This window comes from Pantherophis guttatus, chromosome 4, assembly GCF_059756535.1.
Source record: "Pantherophis guttatus breed Tessera chromosome 4, ASM5975653v1, whole genome shotgun sequence".
NCBI classification, from domain to species: Eukaryota; Metazoa; Chordata; class Lepidosauria; order Squamata; family Colubridae; genus Pantherophis; species Pantherophis guttatus.
The window spans coordinates 48261028-48279839 of record NC_142066.1 but is presented as its reverse complement, the minus strand read 5'-3'; positions in this window follow the sequence as shown (position 1 = coordinate 48279839).

Here is an 18812-nt window from a genome sequence, read left to right as displayed (position 1 = left end):
GTAAGTCACAAGAATATAAACTGACAGCAAACAGCACTCCTTACTAGCACCAATGATGTTACATAGTTAAGGGTAATGAAATGTCTGCAAGAAAACAAGCAAGCTCAGAGAGCACCAAGGACCCCTGAAAGTGATAATATTTGATTTAGAAAAGAACAAACACACTGATGCCTTAATCAGAACAGAGAGAGAATATTGTTGGCAAACCCCAACAATTTTGGACATACTGTTGATCCTATCACTCTATGCACAAGTGGCACCAATTGCATAAAAATGGAAAATTCCTGATGGATAGAGTATGATAGCTGTCCTGCTCCAGGTCATACATGTGCATGTGCACACACACACACACACACACACACAAACACACACAGGAATATTTTGCAAAAAGCTTTACTCAGAGTCATGCAAATTCAGGCAGTGGCACACAGGGCATATGTGCAAGCTATTGTTACCCAGTGAACAAAAAGTCCTAAATCCGTGGCGAACTTGCCTACAACAAATGTCAAGTGGGCATAGTCTACAGAAATGGGCAGAAGACTACCTAGGTCACAGTCCAAAGGTTCAGATGGAATGGGTGGACCAATATGGGGTCAAAAAGGCAGAGTTTTAGGATCCCAGAGGAACACAGTCTCAGATTGAGAATCCAGGATTTCAGTTTTCGAATGAGAAAAACCAAGTTAGTGATGGCTTTTGAGAAAACCCCATGGCAGTGAAGCCAATCAAAACTGGGAATGCCCTTTCCAGGCAAGAAGACAAGCTGAACACCATTGTTATGCTCATGGACTGGATCTATGCTCCATCTTTTGTTCCTCACCCTCTAACTGAAGATACTCTTGATGATTGCTGATCAAATTAGCCTCTGGTGTTAAGTGCCTACAATTACTCTGGACATGTCCATCTGACACTCTCAGAACAGATTCCTTGGCATATGAGTCACAGCTGGTCATTTATTTATTTATTTATTAATGAAACTTATATGCCGCCCCATCTCCAATGGACTCGGGATGGTCATGCCACTGGCCCATATTATACATACAATATAGACATCTGAAAATTGGAATATTGATACGTAAGGCTGCCCACTCATAAATTGTGATTTATCCAAAATATTATTATTATTATTATTATTATTATTATTATTGTTATTTATTGGTTAATCTTTAGTGAGATTCACAGCCTTTGAGGCTGGTTAATAGCTCAGCAGCTCGAGTCCTAACCAAGGACCTAGGAACTTTTAAGGTATCGTCGGAGGATGTAAGCTGTTCCGAGTAAGGTGGTTTTTTGTAGAGTCAAAATGTTCAAGTCTGGCAAATTTAGAATTTCTAAATAGCGGGGTAGCCCTTTGGGTATTGCTCCGAGGGCTCCAATTACAATCGGGACAACACACGATTTCTTTTTCCACAGTCGCTCAACTTCAATTTGTAAGTCCCAGTACTTTGTGATTTTTTCTTGCTGCTTATCTTCAATTCGTGCATCACCAGGTATTGCAATGTCAATGAACCATACTTTTTTCTTTTCAACTATTGTTATGTCAGGTGTGTTGTGGACCAAGTGCCTGTCAGTCTGAATCCTAAAGTCCCACAAGATCTTGAGTTTCTCATTCTCTAAAACTTTCTCAACCTGATGTTCCCAGTGGTTTTTGCTGTACTCAAATCCAAACTTCTGGCACAATTTCCAGTGAATGATTTTAGCAACACGGTCATGGCGTTGTAGGTAGTCAGTTTGTGAAATTTTGCTGCACCCACTGATCAGGTGGTCAACTGTCTCTTCTTTTTCATTGCAGAGGCGGCATTTGCTGTTGGTGGTAACATGTTGAATTTTTGCCTTCATGCAGTTTGTGGCTAGGGCTTGTTCTTGAGCTGCCAAAATAAAGCTTTCTGTTTCTTTTTTCAGTACTCCTGATCTTAACCAGTTCCAAGTTAGTTTCTGGTCAGCTTTGCCTTCAATACTTTTCAGGTATTGGCCATGCAGAGCTTTGTGTTTCCAATTTTCAGCTCGCTGCTCAGTTACTTCTTTCTTATATTCTGCTTTTGTTTTAGTTGTCTTTAAAAGGCCTCCTTTATTTACTTCCTTAATCATTGGTTCTTCACTTTCACTTTTCTGGATGTAATCATTCAAGCTGCATTTTTCTTCTTCCACAGTCTGCTTTACTTGTAGGAGTCCTACATTATTATTATTATTATTATTATTATTATTATTATTATTATTATTGATGGAACAAGTGATTGAACATCTTATTGGCCTCATGGTTTAAAGCACATAATAATAATAATTTAATATTATAATTAAATAATATTAAATTATAATAATAATTTAAATGGAAAGAAAAGATGAAATTAGGTGGAAAGCAACATCAGTATTTGTGGACCTTGTAATATTGATGCTGGACTTTCTTATTTCCACCCTGATTATCTACCATCTTCCTGAGTAATTTGGATTTTGATCCTGAGATCTAATCCCAAAGTCTCGTCTTGTCTTGAGGTACAATTAGCCCCCTCCACCCTGTTGCTTTACCAAAAGCCGCCTGAAGACATGGTTTTGTCAGTGGGCCTGGGGTCCACAAATGGAGATGGAGATAATCAAGTGTTTGATTCGATGTTGTTGCTGCTGCCGTAGGATAGGGGATGGGGTGGGGTTATGATGTTTTGGATTTTTAATGCTGTAAACTGCCTTTGTGTGAGTTGGGCAGCCATATAAATTTGTTTAATAAACACGTAAAATCCTAGCGGTACTATTAATTATCAGCACCAGTTGGAATTGAAATATGCAGTACCAGCAACCAATCCAGAAGTTATGCATTCCAATCTACTTTTAATTAAAATAAAGGCTACAAATTCTAAACTATAAGTACAGAACTGCAACATTCCTTGGCATAGCAGTACTTTGATAATAATCCTCAGACAAGCAGGCAAGAAATTCCTGTATTGCAGCATTAGGGGTTTTTTTTTCTAAGCCTCTCCCCACCCCCCACACCTCTTTCATCTCTTTATTACTATTCTAGTCACTCCACTCCAGAAGGGAAGGCGGAGCTCCTGTTCCATTTTCTCTGGCTCTGTCCTTTTCTATCAATAAACTCATCACAGCAGTAATCTTACATACAGATAGTAAGAAAATCCAGCTGCTTTAAACAAGATTCAGTTTCATCCTGGAGTTTCAAGAGGATTTTCTCATTAGAACATGCAGCTTTGTTGATTATGGTGAGATGGCTGAAGATTTACATCCTCGACTAGCCATCAAGCTCTCAGGCTACCGTCTGAGTTCAAAGCATATAATGTATTTCCTACAAATGGACAGGTTCTAGTGTTCACTTTCCATCATGTTGCTTAATATAAACGTATTCTACTGAAACATCTATTTTCTCTCAAAGCTTGGATTCTATTTGTCTTGCTAACTCTCAGACCTGACAATTATTACGGTGCAGAGAACTCTAATTCTCAACTAATGTCATATTGTAGGAGAGATTTGACTTAAAAAAAAGCTAAGCAAACAGCTCAATTAATTTTGAGCCAGCAAACTGAATCTGAATGCATAAATCAAATTGCTGCAGCAGCAAGAATATTCCTTATTACTAAAGAGTTATAAAATTTAATTGCCAACACTCCCTTCTCTTGTCCTCATGTCACTTTGTCAAACATCACATCTGTGTTCCTGTTTGGCTAGAAAAAGAGCATTTCTGAGTAAGATTTTCCTCTTTTAAATTGCCAACTCAAATAATCAATCATGGTTGATATTTTTACATGCTAGGTAAAAATAATTCTTCTACTTTGGAGCTTGGTAATTAGCTATCTTCTTCCTTTTAGGATCTTGAACCACCTCAAATTTAAGAGTTAGTATAATGTAATAGGTACAATATAGGTTATGAAAAAAAAAGATAGATGCTCAGATATTAAGGAAAATGTGTTTAGAATAGCAATAATTTTGTTGTGTAAGATATAATTTTCCAAACAGTAGGAACCCTTGGGTACAAAAAATTACCTAAAGTTTTAGTGTCTTTGGCATGAAGTATTGAAGTCATAAACAATTTCCTTCATATAAAGGTTATTTACTCATCCATAGCACAATTTCAATACTCCAACAGATTTTGATGTTTTTAAAATTTTGAGGAAAGAAGGGATATTATTCAGTCCTATACAACCAAATATTTTCTATATTCTATCTTAATTTCAGTTCTTACAAATGCGGCTTTTATCCTATTATGCTTTACATCATTCACAAAATCTATAGAGTTATAGATAATAATTATATTTTAGTAACTTTCACATGACCCTTTCCCGCCATTACCTTTTTTTTTTGCTTTCTATGCAAAAAATCTATTAAGTCAGAAAACACAACATATAAAACATTTTGATGGATAGTGCTAGGAGCCATCTATCTTGAAGCATCTTCTTCCTATTTGAACCAGTAATGCAAGACAGATTTGCATTACTGCAATCCACAGCTTTGTCAGATTTAATATGTTGTTGACTAACTGTTACTTTCATTATCATGTATTCTACTGTGTGTAATCATCTTTGTTTGCAGTATTCCTTATATTTCTTCTTTCTATTTTATAATACTATTTTCTATATTAAAGCCATAAAACTGTTAAACAAAAAAGGAAAAACCCACTTTTTTGTCAACCAAAACATAAGGTACTATGTGCAGGTTTTTGGCAAGTCCCAGATTTGGATTAGCTATGTCTCAAGCAAAGTGAGATTTACAGAAAACATATTCACATCAACCTAAGACATTGACAGGGTTCATTCATCACACTAACTGCTGATTATTTATTTTATTACTTTTTTTTTTACATTAAGATTACATTCCATTTTAAGATATACACAACATCAAAATATATCAAAGACCAGAATGCAGGTGCAGTTTTAATGCTCCGAATAATATTAAAAAAAATGCTGATTGGTCTATATAGTAAAGATAATTAGTTTGCCTATGTGCTTATGTATTTTCTCCTCTTGACTTTGCTAGCCTCACAAAAAAAATTATCCTGGCAACAAAAGTTTGCTAGCAAATCTGCACAATAGAACATCTTAAAATACACGGGACATCATTCTACCTATTCTTTCTCTTCCTTGGAATCCCTGCTCCCTTATGATTTCAGTTTCAATATTCTAATATTTAGTAATGCAGTGAAGTTTTTCATCCATTGATGCTTAATCCAGCAACCTACTAAAGGGAAGAGAGAAACATTGCCCTTACCTTCTATCAAATTCTTCCTGTTTATCTGAACAAGTACACACAAAACCATTTTTCTCTGCATACAACAATAGAAAATAGAATGATACATGTGAATTATTTTTTAAAAATACATTCTGGATTACTAGCTACAAACCTCCATTAGTTAATCCAAACATCGGACTAAAACACAGTTAATCTTCCTTAATCACAGCTCATTGTGATGTTAGAACTGACCATTACTACTAAGGTTTTTGCCAGTTCATAAACTATGGCTGCGCAGTGCTTCTGAAAACATAGAAGTGCAATGTTGGTATTTCATGGGAAAAGGCAGAGGAATTATTTGGCCAGCTACCACACTATACAGTGGGATCTCTCGGATATGGGTTATAGCAGCAGCAACCTTTTTTGGAAGAGGAACTATTTTTGTGAAAGACATTTTTTCCCATGGTTTTGGAGAAGTAGCACGCAACCTAGATCCCTTACATGCATAGTTTATAGGAGAGCTTGTGCTCCTATGAGAATCTAATGCCTGATGGTCTGAGGTGAAGCTGAGGCAGTGATGCTAATGCTGGGGAGCGGTGACAAATGATGAAACTTTGCTTGCTCACCCACTGCTCATCTCCAGCTGTGCAGCCTGTTTTCTAGCACGCCCCGGACTGATATTGGTTTGTGGCCCAGGGGTTGGGATCCCTGGATTATAGTTGTCATCATCCCAATCAGATTTCCGTGCTGGGAATGACAATGTTAAGGTCCTTTAGATGGGCAGTAACTGGGGAAGATCGGACAAATAATTTAATTTCTCTTCAAACTTTGAACAGGAGAGACACAAAGGAAGAAGGAACAAATCAATACAGAGTTCCCATTAAAGATAGAAATGATCAGCCTCAAGTATTCTGCTTATACATTATGTGAGGAACTAACTTTTTTGACAAGGCCCTTATACTGTGAAAGGTAGAAGGAAAAAGAAGAGGATGTCCAGTAGCAAGGTGGATGGATTCAAATACAACAGAGATAGGTGATTGGAAGACTTGAAGGACTAGGTTAGGAACAGACTGACATGGAGAAAATCAATTTATGTTATTAAGGACATCGAGTTGATGATCAATCAATCAACATATAGCCAACTGCATATTTCCTACAGTTTTCAAATAATAGTTTGTGATTCTACATGACTATTTGTACATAAATAGTTAATAAGGTAGTAGTTCATTAGGGTGTTAAATGTTAGTGTAGGACCAGGGAAACCCAGGTTCAAGACCTCCTTCTGTTGTGGAAGCTCACTGAGTAACTTTGGGCTATTATTTCAGGTATATCTCAGTTTAATTTATCTCACAACATTATTGTTACAGGAAAAAAGGAATTGCTGGTATGTATATAACCTGTCTATGTGATGTTCTAATCTAACAAAAATAAAATTAAGACTGTCCTTGTCCAAATAGTGATGAAATCCTTCTTTTGGTATGATCTTCACAAAAATATCTCCTTGGGACTTTTAGGTTCTTTAAGCACCAGACAAAATCCTTTACTATTCAACTTAATTTTTGTTCTACTGATAATTTTCATCTGGCTTTTAAGCGCTTACTGCATTTTCCGCTTTTCCGCTTTATGATTGGCTTGTTTCCTTGTATCTACATGTTAACCGTTCTGTGTAATGCAAATTGCCACAGGATTTTTTCCTGAAAGATGTTATAGACCTTTCTGCACAAATACATTAACCAATTACTCAAAGCTACAGATCCATGGGATACAATTCAGAAACATGCAAACAATATGTCCATGTTTCAATCTGTGAATGAATGTTAATTTCAAAACAAGCTTCCACATTAACATTTTGCAGTATTGTAGATATACTCTCAAAAGATCTGGAGAAAATACGTTACTCTTTTGTGTCTGCAGGGTCTCTTGTATTCTTGCATTGTTGATCAAAACAGATCTTCCCATAGATCTGCAAAGGTCACTTTTTATTTCTGATACATTACCATTAAGAGCTGACTGTTATGGATATACATGGATGCCTGGCACGGAGATGCCCTTTGTATCCAGGAGCATGCAGCTGTGATCAGCTGCTATTTTGGGCTAAAAGCAAAAATAACCTCCCCTCACATGCAGCTGTAAGGAGATGATGGAAAAAAAGAAAAATTAAAAAAGCAATAAAAATAGGACAGAGGGGGAAAAACCCCGATGCTTGACTAATCTCTGAAATTAAGATGTTGGACAAATGCTAATAACAGGCTGTATGTATTATGTTTAAAAATATAAAGTATCATATATCAGATAGGAAACTGAATCAGCAATAACCTGAATAAATGATGATCAAATTTTAAGAGCAATAAAATGAGTAGTAGTGACAGCATATGTATACATCCAAGCTCCTTTTAGTAGCCTTTTATGCTTGGAACTTTGTACCAATTAAGACACATCAGGTTTCACCAATCATATGGAACCCAGGAACTCCAGTAGGTTTTCTCCCTTAAATAATTTTTTTCTGGTTTAATCATGCTTTATATAAAATCCCCTCGATGATTACTGAAAATGGATAAGATTCTTACTATTTTTAGATGGGAAACAAAGGATCATGTAAATAGACTTGTCACAGTTAAAGGAAAAGAAAAACGAAGAAGAAACCAACTTCAAAAAAAAAAAATCAAAAAGAAACCTGGCTCCATTGAGTAATTGTGCCCACCCACTTTGCAATTCAGCCTCCTCAGTTTCGTGCAGCTTACTCTTGCATTATGCTATGGTTCATTTATCCAATTTATAAAACAGAGCACAATTGGGTGAATTTGTATCTCAAACCACAGTTTAGAAAGCATAAGTGGTTGTACTCATACAATAAGCTAAGTGAAAATTAAATTAACCATTTCATTGCTTAGTGCAAAATCAAAGTCACAGTTATGTTTCATCCTGCAGTATCTAATTTAGGGAATTTATTTCCAGAAGATGTGATGAATAGTCACTTATGTACATTTTTAAAAAGATAATTAGATAAATTAACGAAGAGTAAATTTAATAATTATTTTTTTAGCAATGATAGTTAAGAATTTAATCTTCCTACTCAAGGACACTTGTCAGATGACAGCATAAATATTAGAAAGACTCTTCTGTGCACAAAGATGCTTTTCAAAAGACAACTGGACTTTCTTGGTTTTTTCCTTGAAAATGTTTTGCTTCTCATCCAAGAAGCTTCTTCAGTTCAATGAGAAGTGAAACATTTTCAAGGGAAAAAACAAGAAAGTCCAGTTGCCTTTTGAAAAGCAACTTTGGGACAACCATAACCCGGATGATTGAAAATCTCCATAGATACTCTCCTGTACATCTTATTGAAACTAAATTGAAAAGAATGGCAAGAGTTGGATAAACACTTTTGCAACATCTCATGCTCCTTTTAGCAATGGCACTGTAGTTTATCTCAATGATCAGCAGTAGATGCCTTTAGCACATATTCCTCTATCCCCATATAAATGACCTTGAGGAAATTATTATAATTTCTTATAATGGAAAACACCTCAATTCAAATTAACCAATTAGTAATTGAAAGGTCAATTGATCCATGTATGAAATAGCTACAAAATGTCAAGATCTTAGAAACAGTTTTCCTGTCATCAAAGGCCTGCACTAGCTGTAGTTGACCACAAACAGACACATACAGAACAGTGGTGGGTTTCAAATTTTTTTACTACCAGTTCTGTGGGCATGGCTTGGTGGGCGTGGCAGGAGAAGGATACTGTAAAATCTCCATTCCCTCCCCATTCCAGGGGAAGGTTACTGCAAAATCCCCATTTCCTCCCAATCAGCTGGGACATGGGAGGCAGAGAATAGATGGGGGCGGGCCCAGTCAGCATTTTTACTACCGGTTCTCCGAACAACTCAAAATTTCCATTACTGGTTCTCCAGAACTGGTCAGAACCTGCTGAAACCCACCTCTGATACAGAATTGGATAAACTAATGGTTAAGATGCTGGGATAGTCGACCAGAAGGTCAGCAGTTCAAGACCCAAGGATCACATGATGAGGCAAACTCCCGTTCCTGCTCCAACTCCTGCCAACCTGTATGAATTTTCAACAGCATGAAAATACAAGTAGATAAATAGGTACCACTTTGGCGGGAAGGTAACCACGTGCCTTAGTGTATAGTCATGCCAGCCACATGACCATGGAAGCATCTTTGGACAATGCTGGTTCCCTTAGCTAGGAATGGAGATGAGCACTGCCCCATAGAGCTGGATATGGCTGAATAGGGGAAATCTTTACCTTTTTACAGAGTCAACTCTTTATGAGGACTAGAGAACTGACTACTGAGTGATTGACCTCTGAGTTGGATTTTGTGATGAATAAATACTTGAAGAATGGCTTGAGGTTCAATAGAAAAGTCTCATGACTACAGTATGTCATGAAACACTTATGCAATGACACGTTTCCAGTTTACTTGTTACAAACCAGATGTTAATGGAACTCTGGTGTAGATATGGTTTGCTAGATTATTTGACAATGTGAATTTTAGAGACCTTGACCCAGTTTTCTGTTAATTGAGCTACATAATTGTTTTTAATCTTTAATTGTTGTTTGTCTCCCAGAGTTCCTTGGTAGATGGGGTGTGTAAAATGTGTGTGTATGTGTGTGCATGTGTAAAATAGAATAAAATAGATAAATAAATATCATCAAGATTTGTATTAATCAAGAATTTGTCAACTGCAAATTCCACTCAGATAATACTCTTGTTATAGCAAGTACAATTTTGACATATCCTTTCTTTATTATTGAGAATAGAAATGGGCGGAAAAACCAGTTTCATTGAAAAGACAAACCCCATGTGTCCACTAGAGGCCACCTCTTTCAACTACATTTTTCTTTCTTTAAATTTCCTAGATTTGTAGACTTACTAATTTAACATACTTCTTGGGATTGTGATTCCCATGAGAGCAATTTACAACACTATACTGGCTGCATATCTTTTACTTCCTTCAGAAATGGTGGAAAAGTAGGTCAGTCGAGAAAGAGAGAAGGAAGGGTAATCTGAAAAAAAAAATAGTACTGGAAGTGTAAAGGAAAAAAAACCCAGTATGATAGATCTGATATCTGCCAATGCCAAAAGTCTTTAAAAAAAATCGGTTTAGGACATATTTTAGGACAAACGATGCTCCAAGCTTATTTCTATTTAATGCTAAGCATGTGCTAACTTGAATTTTATGGGTCTGGTTCTATAGATCTTTATTGAACAGAATAAAGACAGCCTAAGCTATTTTGCAAAATCTTGATACCTCTAAGAGCTACGAAAAGGGCATGAGGCATCTTATGTGGCTCTTGGGCTTTCTATTGTTAACTTCTGACTTAGAAATTAGGGATAAGTATTAAATAAGGAGCTAGGACATTCAGTCACTACCTAATTTAGCAGGACCTCTTTAATTATGTACTGAAAGCATTGCATGTACATAGGTACAAAAAACAATTCCAAGTTGTAGCTTTTTTCAAAATTAAACAACTCAGTATCCCATTTTCAGTATGATTGGAAAACCAAAAACAATCAGAATTCTGTAGTTGTATTCATATTATACAGTACAATAAGCTGTGGTTTGCTTAACTGTAGTTTACTGAAAAAGGTACAATGGGCTTGGTTTGCATGGTGATGAGACTAATACATCCTACCAAACCTTAAGAGAGCAAATCACATTGGTTTCCTATGTTGTGTGAATCCAGCCTATTTTTACATAGTATTTTCACAATACTATCTTTATTGGAAGAAGTGGACATAATTAGAAGAACTAAATGTTCTTTTGTTTCTGGAGTTGGTATTTTGGGTCATTATTGTCTTATTTTACTGAAAATATTAGCAATAGGGAACAAAACATTTTCATGCTCCCTCTCTTTATTTTGGGTACTACAAAAAAAAAAAGTTGTGGGAAGCCTTCTTCTTAGGCAGGAGTAGGAGGCAGGAGGAGCCTGCCTCCTACTCTATTCAGCATTTGCCTGAGTAGGGTGATAGATACATGGAAGCAAAGGTATGAAGAGCATGAAGAAAATGTCAGAATGGCTGTTTCCATCTCTCATCTTCTCATGACTGGTTGCCACAGCAACAGCATACCTGTATGTGTGAATCTTTCTCCATCCCACAATGTGGCTTCTATCTCATGCTTGAGTCCAATATTTTGGTTCTTTGAGCCAAATCTATTCCCTTGATCCTGCAAAGCCAAGACTATTTTTTGGTCAATTTATGTTGACTAGTTGTGATACAATAGTATAGTAATTTCTTTACAGTCTTGGAATACTTTTAGTTTTTCCTCATTCCTATATACATTTTAATTCTTTCTACATTTTAAATTCTTTTTTTTTGTGACACTTGCATGTAGGGCACGGTGACCATAATTTCTTGGAGAAAATAAAGGACAAACCTGATAAAGGGGAAAATCTGAACGAGATTCTAGAGGATAAAAAAAGTCATTGTTTATGTTTATAACTTTGCTATAGAAAGGAAAATTCAGGAGTAAAAGCAAATAATGCTTTACAAAAATGCATATTCTAGTAAAATATAATATAGCATCAAACTGGATATGTACATTGATTTTAAAAACACAATTCAGTTTCTATATTTTTCTCATGAATGTGAAAGAATTAAGTGGTATGATTTGTACAGCAAAAATTAAATGACCAAAATAAAGGACAAAAATGAATTTTTGAAAAATAAATACATGTAAAGGATAGTTTTCTAAAATAAAGGGCTGTCCTTTATAACAAAGGATGTATGATCCTCTTATTGGAGTCTAGTCATTCTGTATGACTAGGCACAAGTCTTTCTAAGATTTTTGTGTCCTTCATGCTATTAATGACAAGAAAGTTTAGAGTTTATAAACCATGACTTACTGTTGTGTGAGCTCAGAAAACTATGACTTACTCAGTAAACCAGGGCAAAATCATGACTAACATGAAGTATAAAACCCAGTCAGTTTGTGATATTAAATGGGATACATTCTTTCTGATTTTAATTTAATTTAATTTAATTTAATTTCCAATTTATATACCGCCCTTCTCCCTGAGGACTCAGGGCGGTGTACAGTCAAGATAAAAAACATAGAATACAAATATTAAAACATTTAAAAATATATATAAATTTTGGCCCGAAAGTTAAGAATCACAGACTAATTAAAAGAATTTAAAAATTTCTTCTTAAGCCAACCCGGCTTGCTGAAAAAGATGGGTTTTCAGGGAACGACGGAAGGCATTGAGGTCATGGATTCTTCTTATCTCCGGGGGCAACTGATTCCAGAGGGTGGGAGCCCCCACAGAGAAGGCCCTCCCCCTGGGGGCCACCAGCCTACATTGATTGGCTGATGGCACCCTGAGGAGGCCCTCTCTGTGGGAGCGCATGGGTCGATGGGAGGTTGTCGGTAGCAGCAGGCAGTAGCAGCAGGCGGTCTCAGAGATAGCTATTTGTCGTAGTCTGGGCTCCATTTCTTCCCTTAATTTCACATATTTTGGATTGATTTTGCCCTCATTTTTGCATTTCTACACATTTCTCTCCCATGGGATTAAGGAGGGATTCTATTCTGATACAAATTAATCCCATTGTCCTTCCTTCAATAGCCTTTATGATACACTTGGGTGAGGGATTGTTTTCTTTCCTATTTATAACCATATTGTTCATCCCTAGTCCTTGCTTAATATGTCTAATGGGACTTTTCCAACAGACAAACAAAAAAGGAAACCTTGGAGAAAGGAGAAGAATCCTAAAAGAGCTAGTTGTCCCCTCTCTAGGGTTCTTTCAAACAAAATCATCTGTTCCTCTACAGAAAATATGCTTTTTTAATATTTATAGAAGACATTCATCAAAAATATTCAATTAATTCACTGTACTGGCCCTGGATTTTTTAAAAAATGGCTTGTTAAGAGGTGTGAACTGCAGGAAAATCTAGTGAGTGCTGAGGAGAAGCAATGCAGGGCAAGTAAAGTATGGCAATGGTGGTTTGACTTATGCTTATTAGTTTCCCCTTGACAGATAAAGCACCTGAACAGGAACATACTTCTCTCCTGTGGCAGTCAAGCATATCAACATGGAATAAACAGAATTCATTGTGGGAGAAGAAGCATGAGTTATCCTTCTGCATAATAGCACATGTGAAAGAAGAATAAATAAGTAAAGTCAGCTAAATCTAAGCCACTAGAAGGCCAGCAGTAAATACCATAGTTTTGCATCCAGAAGACCAGCTTATTGAAATTCACTTTTATTTTAAAGATAAAGGTAGATTTCCAGAATATATATTTCTTGCAACCATGGCAACTGTGGCTATTTGGCAACTTTACAGTAGATGTTACTAGTATAAGTAAGTTTCTCTTCTCAGGACGCAAATGACCACAGTTGCCATGGTTGCAAGAAAACTGTATTAGCCATGTCCAAAACATATCATGGAAATATATCTTCATCTTTAAAGTAAGAGTGAATTTAAATAAACTGGTTTTTTGTAACTAAGTAAGCTGGCCTCCAAGTGCTCAGACTGATCATTGCCAAAACCAATTCCGGTTTTCACTTCACAAGTACATATACACACAGCTTCAGGGATAGCTGAGTCACCATTTTTCTAAACTCTTGAGCCTAAAGCAAGCAACAAAATTCAGTTTGTGCCTCAGCTCACTCCCAAGCATAAGAATAAATAAGCAGCTCAGCTGCATAAAAGACAATTATGGTCATATTCTTTAGATGCTGACACTTCTTGTTAAGCCATAATGTGGTCTGATTGTTTTTGGCTTAATGCATTATATTAATTGTCTCCTAACCATTATATGGTTCATTGCACAGTCATCCAGATGTTCAGACCGGATTTGGCATTTTTGTCCACCTATCAGGTCTTTCTCAAGGATCGGGGATAGGCAGATGTGGATGTTTGATGGGGTTAGAGTTATTGTGGCAGGATGTAAGCTGTTCCGAGTAAAGCTGTATTTTGCAATTGATTGATCGTGAATTTATCAGTGCCAATGCCGTTCAAATGGTGGTCCAATTAATTATTGATACTATCTTTGCTTACTTACTTGTATCCCATCTTTATTATTTTTTTACAAACAATTCAAGGTGATGAATGTATCCAACATACCTTTCTCCTCCTATTTTCCCCACAACAACTCTGTGAGGGGGTTTAGGTCAGTGGTGGGTTTCAAATTTTTTTTACTACCGGTTCTGTGGCATGGCTTGGTGGGTGTAGAATGGCTGGTGGGCATGGCTTGGTGGGCATGGCAGACGAAGGTTACTGCAAAATCCCCATTCCCTCCCAATCAGCTGGGATTTGGGAGGCAGAGAATGGATGGGGGCGGGGCCAATCAGAATTTTTACTATCGGTTCTCCGAACTACTCAAAATTTCCGCTACTGATTCTCCAGAACTGGTCAGGACCTGCTGAAACCCACCTCTAGTTTAGGTTGAGAGAAAGTGACTTGCCCAAGTCATCCAACTGTCTTTCAGGGCTAAAGTGGAGCTAAAAGTCACAGAATCCTGTTTTCTAGCCTGGTGCTTTTAATACCTGACCAAATTGTGTCACAGTTATTATAACCAATCAGTATTACGGTTCTTATTCACAAAGTCATAATTAGGCAAACTATAGCTTATCACTTTGTGGAAACAGACCAGATTTAAGAGTCAATCTTGATTACTACGAGTTCCATATGCATTTAGAAAACATTTTTCAGGGATTCACACATCCTGCTAAATCATAAACAGGGCTGCAGATCAGAGTAGCTAGATTGTCCATTGCAATATCATAAAGTGGCTTATTTGTTTTTGGACTAATGCAATATAGGAAATCAAGATACTGATTTGTAAGCCATGGTTGTGGCTAACGGGATGTGGGAACTCTGCACTCCTGGTGATTTTAAATTAACCATAGTTAAACATGGTTGATGCAACAAAGTAAATATGATGAGTCCTCCAGTTCTCCATAACTTCAAAGCATGGTGTTATACAAAAGAAGGATGGTTTACTGCTTTAATCCAGACAAAGATGCAGATAGTTGCCCTGGACACCCCTTCCCCCCCAGTAAATCTTCAATGAGCATTTTGTTAACAAACAAGGAGGGATACTTGATAATAACTATGTCCTTGCAAATTGAAACCAATGGGACACAACTGGTGGATCAAATTCCAGCTCTCTCAAAAGCCTCTCCTTCCATTTGCTTTGCAGACCTGAGACACTGTCAGGAATTAATGTGCAGGAGACTGCAGAAAATAAGACAAAGAGAGAAAATCCATTTACAAATGTAGAAACCATTCGTGTAAATGGCCTGTTGAAGAAGGTTTGGGTGTGAGTGAAAATGGGGTAATTGAAGGAGAGTATTGGCCTCTGCTCTTTTTACCTGCTATTATAATGATAATGTATACAACATCCAGCGTGTAATTTATTCCCATACCAACCCTGTGAAATAGGTCAGGCTGCAGAGAGGAAGAAAGAGGTTGCACATGCATCCCTGGGAGACGCTAATTTGCCCACAGGTTTAAGCTTAAGCTTGAATTCAGATGTTAGGATTCCCCATCAAAATGCAATGTTGTCTCCCTAGTGATCTATCCAAAAGCATAACAATGGAAATAACAATACGAAACAATCTTTTTGATGGAGATCTCTGAACCTTGCTGAAAAAACCCTTACTTTCTTTCCATTGTAATCCCAATATATATTTCAACAATGCTCATGGATTCCCACCAAAAATATTATTTCATATTCTTTTTGAACATCTCTCTTTCCGACTGTTCTGCTTTTTTTTTTTTTTGTTATCCATTCGGAGTGATCAAGGTGGCCATTAATATAGATGTAACATATTGCAGTCTACATATACTGTATCTTAGCCAGAAAACTGGGAAACCGAATAATTGCTTGAAGGAATATGCAGATACACAGTAGATTTCAAGTATCTAACTGATGGAAGAACAACAACAACAACAACAACAACAACAACACACACACACACACACACACACACACACACACACACACACACACAAACCCTTCTTCTGCCTCTAAGTATCTCTAGAAACTGAGCTTTCTTCAATGGCTAAAAATAATTTGTCAAGGTTCTGTCCTTCTTAGTCTGATGATTGCCAAGCACTTTACAAACCATTAATGAGGCTGCTTGACTCCCTTGTGAGAAGGGTAATTATTCTCCATCTTGAAGCTGGAGGCAAAGGAAGGGGGGGTGGGGAAAGAAAGTGATTTCTTTAAAGGGCAAAGGATATGAATGTGAATCCAGGATTTCTCTTTCGAGCTAATATTTCCAATTCATTCCTTTTTATTTTTTAAAATAATTATTTCCCATCGGAACATAAAGCTATTGTCAGAATCAAATATATTATCTGACACATGTGAACTGTATTGACAAAAAAACAAACAAACAAACTCATTTCTATCACCTACATTTCAGTTCATTTTTTCCCTATTTTAGCAGACTTTCATCAAATAAGAGGCCCCATACAACCATTCCTCCTTTTTTTTTTTTTCAGCTCCCAAAGTTCATTCTGGTAAAAACTCAGCAGTGGTTTCCTGCTTCATTTGAGGTGGAAGCAAATAAAAGTCATAAAGTCAGTTCCGAACAGATTCAATACAGTTTTAAAAAACAAAGAGACACCCTAAATGCAAACCCCACCAAAAGTTGGCAATTTCCCTCTTTGTGATGGTCCCATCCATTGTGATTCTACCCTTTACCTGAAAATCTCAAAGAAAGGAAATTCTTTAAATGAGTTTCTGCATCATCAACCTGCTCTTCTGGTTTGGAAGATTTTTTTTTTTTTACAATATTCATAATAATTTAGCTTTTTCTTTTGCCTTATTCCCAGTAAGGAAAGATAAATTATTCCTTCCGTATCTTTGCAGTACAAAAATTCTGTCACTACATTTTCCTTCAGAATAATTTTTTTCTTCATAGAACAAATTTACCTAAGTTCCCCAAATGGAGGCAGCATACAGCAGATCACAGACTGTCAGTACGAGCTAGGCTAGTGGATGTTAAAGATTAATACTCAATTGAGGCCAGAATGTTTCCTTTTAGGATTGATGGATAAACAGCCATCCATGAAAGAGTATTTCAATATATGATTACCAGGGCAAAATTATTGTAAACAGAAAAATGGAAAGATTTGGGGTTATCTACCCTGGAGAAATTATTTATAAAATTGATAGAGTTTGCTGAGATGGATAAACTGACTTGGTTGAGAAAAACAGAATCTACATTTATTGGTGAGTGAAAACCCTCTAAAAACATTTTTCCCTAACACCTCCACCGAAATTGTGATTTATGGTTTTGATGATTAGACAGGCTTATTGCAGAAAGAAGAGAGTCATGAGATAACTCTAGAGCAAGGGTGTCAAACTTGTGGCCCACAGGCTGGATGTGTCACTCACTGGCCACACCTATCCCCAGTTTAGCGAAGTGGTAAAAAGTTGCAATACATCACGTGATGCCTTGAGTTTGACACCTTTGCTCTAGAGAGAGAGAGGCTAAAATGTACTTATAAGTGCAGTGAGGAGCATTGGAAACTACTTATTTACAGATAGTTCTCGAATTATGACTGTAATGGAGCCTACCCATCACAGTTGTAATTCACAATGGTTGTAAATCAGGCCATCCATGTGGCCAACCCAATTTTATGACCTTTTTGCAGCAGTCATTAAGCAAATCATTGCAATCATTAAGTGAAATCTGCAGTCATTAAGTGGATGCCACTTAATGTTAATGTTAATTGTTAAGCGAACCAGTGGTTTTGCCAAAAACTGGAAGTAAAAAAAACACAGATCATGGGATGAGGAAAATGTCAGTAAATGCAGCCTGGTTGCTGAGCACCCAAGTCCAGACATGTGAGGAGAAGCATCAGAACTTTGAATCTGGATTGTAAGTACCCCAGGGAGGTTCATCATAATTTCAATCAGCTACTAAGTGATTGGTGATAAATTGAAGGCTACCTGTATATCTTTATACCTTTCTTTATACCTTGCTCTTTTTTTCTATCTCTATTCTTTTTTTATTGCATGTCCATCTTTTTCTATTCTTTCCTTGCTTTTTCCTGTGTTCTGATTTGGTTAGTAATATTTTTATTATTAAAACTTAGTGAAATTACATATTAAAAAAACACTAGCTAGATTGGTCTTTTCCTAATTTATCATTACCAAGTTTGAAGGTCCCAAAACCATTAAGGTGAAGATTGTGTGCCTTCCCTCAATCCAACACCCACAAAACAAAAATACAACCAAAGAAGTGTGGATGATGTTGAAATACTTCTCCAAATTTAAGTGTCTAAATATCTAGATTTCCAGTTTAGTGAAGTTGGAGCAGCTTAGTGATATCTGTCCAACAACTCTATGCTTGGTGACTCTTATGTTTACTCAAGATATTATAGCCTTAACAATTATCCTATTATTTTAACTTCCAGATAAGTTTATTAAAACTTCAGTTATTGTAGTATATTATAATTTCAATAGCTTTCAGCTATTAAATGAGGGGATAGAAGGAGAACTTATCAAATTTGTAGATAACACCAGGCTGGTAGGAATAACCAATACCCCCAAAGATAGGGTTAAAATACAAAAGGATCTTGACAGACTTGAACATTGGACCCTATCTAACAAAATGAAATTCAATGATGAGAAAAGTAATATTCTATATTTTCGCAAGAAAA